Raw genomic sequence first — 3,415 nt, forward strand, 5'->3', positions numbered from 1 at the left:
AGTGCTTTGGATTTTGGCCATCCTAATAGATGTGTAGTTGTGAGATAATAGAAAATATATATATTGGCCTCAGTCCCTGGTTCCTAGCACAGAGCTTTGAAACCCTTGAATTTCCTAAGTGATAAGAGCATAGGAACATCTTTTGTTCTAATATTCGGTCTTTAACCCCCATTCCCGATACAAGCATTCTAAATTCCTTGGCATTTCCTAGGTGATAGGAGTGTCTTTTGCAATAATGAGGCAACTCTTGGTGGGCTTCTGGAAGGGGGCTGGTCACCAGAAAGACGAGGCCATTATTAGAAGCTTGTGATTTTCAGCTCTACGCCCCATTCTCCAGAGAGGAGAGAAAGGCTGGAAATGGAGTTAATGATCAATCATGCCTATTTGAGGAAGCCTCCACAAAAATCCCAAAAGTATATTGTTCAAAAAGCTTCCAGGTTGGTGAATACCCGGAGGTGTGGGGAGAGCAGTGTCCAGAGAGGATACAGACATTCCACTCCACTTTCTACATACCTTGCCCTACCTATGTATCTCTTCTGCCTGGATCCTCATCTGTATCCTTTATTATATCCTCTTATAATAAGCTGGAAAGCAGTAAGTAAACTGTTCTCCAGAACTCTGAGAGCCACTCTAATGACCTAATTGAACCCAAAGAGGGAGTGGTGAGGTGCACGGGGTGGCACAGTTTAGTTAAGTGTCCAGCTCTTGGTTTCAGCTCGGGTTGTGATCTCAGGGTCCTGAGATTGCGCCCCGGGTCAGGCTTTGTGTTCAGCAGGGAGTCTGCTTGAATTTCTCTCTCCCTCTGCCTTACCCTCCTCACTCTCTCTCATTCTCCCTCTAAAATAAAATTTTTAAATCTTAAAAAAAAAAAAATGGGAGTGGTGAGAACCTTCAATCGATAGCCAAAGGGTCAGAAGCACAGGTGACAACTTGGACTTGCGATTGCCATCTAAAATAGAGGGGCAGCAGTCTTGTGGGATCTGGTGCTATCTCTAGGGAGATAGTGTCAGAATCGAGTTAAATTGCAGGATTTCCAGCTGGTATCACAGAGAATTGTTTGGTTGGGGAACCACCTTTCCCTCAACACATGGTGTCAGTGTTGTGAGTGTGGCAGTAGTCTGGGAGTAAAACAGACACATGGGAAGAGAGTTGAGTTTCTCCTACACAGTAGTGATATCTCATTGTTTTAATTTACATTTCTCTGATGACATGATGTGAAGCTTCTTTCCATAGACTTACTTTCATTGTTATATTTTCTTTGGTAGAGTGTCTGTTAAGGTCTTTGGCCCATTATTTATTTTACTTATTTTTTTTTAAAATTGTTTATTTATTTATTTGAGAGAGACAGAGAGAGAGCATGTGTGTGAGCAGGGGGAAGGGAAGACGAAGAGGGAGAGAGAGAGAATCTTAAGCAGACTCCCCACCAAGTGTAGAACCCAACACAGGGTTCAATTCCACAACTCCCAAGATCCTGACCTGAGCCAAAACTAACAGTCAGACCCTCAACCAACTGTGCCACCCAGGCGCCCCTGGCCCATTTTAAAAAATCAGGCTGTTTGTTTTCTTATTGTTGAGTTTTAAGAATTTTTTTGTATATTTCAGAGAATAGCCCTTTATTGGATGTATCTTTTGCAAATATTTTCTCCCAGTCTATGGCTAGTCTTCTCATCTTCCTCTTTTATTTTCAACTTGTCCTTTCTCACTTAACAGTGCATCATCTACTTGATTATTTTTCATATCAGGTTCCCTTCTGAGAGTGTTGCTTGCTTGGCACGTATACTCATAGGCTGGCACTCTTGGGTTCAGATTACTCTATTTTTATAAAAGATTTTATTTGTTTATTCATAAGAGACACAGAGAAAGAGAGAGAGAGGCAGAGACACAGGTGGAAGGAGAAGCAGGCTCCATGCAGGGAGCCCGACGTGGGACTGTATCCCGGGTCTCCAGGATCACGCCCTGGGCTGAAGGCGGGCTAAATCGCTGGGCCACCGGGGCTGCCCTACTCTATTTTTAAAAAATATTTTATTTATTTATTTGAGAGATAGAGAGAATGAGCAGGAGGGAGGGAGAGAGGGAGAGGGGAAGCAGACGCCCTTTTAAGCAGGGAGCCTGACGTGGGACTTGATCCTAGAACGCTGGGATCATGACCTGAGCCAAAGACAGATGCTTAACATCTGAGCCACCCAAGTGCCCCTTAGGTTACTCTTTTTAATAATACTTGTAGACATTCTTTACTTAGGGCTGTGAAAGACAAGAGAAAGATTAGTTGAGATAATTGAATCCATATTATGGAATAACCCATGTACAGATACAGCTTAGTATAACTATTCAGTATGTATAGAGTTATAATAATTTACAGATAGAATTAAATATGACTCTAATTTTTCTACTTTCTGCATAGTACTTATTTCTACCGCACACATTATGTTTTTGCTCATTTATATAGCTCCCTATAATCTTAGCTCTTCCAATGAAATATAAGTGCTAATATTACAGGAAGCTGTTCTGTTCACTGTGAGCCTAAAACAGCATCTGGCACATAGTAGGCTGTGTGTTCATATGTAATGGATACATTTATGAATAAATTACTTTGGGGTCCTGTATCCTTCAGATATTGGTGAGACCTTAAAGCAGCTGTGGCTAACGGAAATGTGTCTGCCTTGATTCTGAGCCATTCCTTTGTCTGTTTGTCTTCAGATCTGCCTATACCTGTCTTTAGATCTATCCTGCATCCAGTGATGATCACATCACTTTCTATTGTTGGAGCAGAAGCCCTCATTGCAGGGAATCCTTTGTTCCCATGTCTGAAATTGCTCAGAGAGCAGATTTAAAGGACAAAGTATCAAAGAATGGTATTTTTAAGGCTCTTGTTATAACATATGTGACTCTAATTCTGCAAAATCCTTGCTTCAGCTGCCAGGAAATGCCCTTGAATGCTGGCAACCATCAATTGCCTTCTGCAGGGGCTGTGGCAACTGGAAGCATTTCAGCAGAAGAGCACAACATTCAGTCCTGGGATGCCTAGAAAATTCCCCGTCTGACTCTCTCTGCTCAAGAGACTTCCTTTCCATTATCACCTTGGCTATCTTGATCATAGCTGGCTGAATGAAGAATAAAATACAGTAACTTTACTAGGGTTGTTATTTATCTATGCCAGGCATACATATGGTGTATTATGCATGGGAGAAGGTACTCATTACATGCTAATAGATTAAGTCTCATTAATATTTAGGGTTGATAATTAGGAAATGTGTACCTAAAAAATCACATTACACCAAAGGAAGTATATAAATAGTCAATACACATATGAAAAGATGATCAACATCAGTAATCTTTAGGAAAACACAAATCAAAACTACAAGGAGAGGGACACCTGGGTGGCTCAGTTAGTTGAGTGTCCAACCCTTAGTTTCGG

At 41.3% G+C, this 3,415-nt stretch overlaps 1 long non-coding RNA gene across 1 annotated transcript; it reads left to right on the forward strand.

Annotated features, from left to right (window-relative positions):
* Positions 1–230: 230 nt before the first annotated feature.
* On the forward strand, positions 231–3,131 carry LOC119872993. The gene is made up of 2 exons (XR_005362874.1): positions 231–437; positions 2,914–3,131. It is a non-coding gene; the product is annotated as an uncharacterized LOC119872993 (long non-coding RNA).
* Positions 3,132–3,415: the final 284 nt, after the last annotated feature.

This window comes from Canis lupus, chromosome 8 (assembly GCF_011100685.1).
Source record: "Canis lupus familiaris isolate Mischka breed German Shepherd chromosome 8, alternate assembly UU_Cfam_GSD_1.0, whole genome shotgun sequence".
Lineage (NCBI taxonomy): Eukaryota > Metazoa > Chordata > Mammalia > Carnivora > Canidae > Canis > Canis lupus.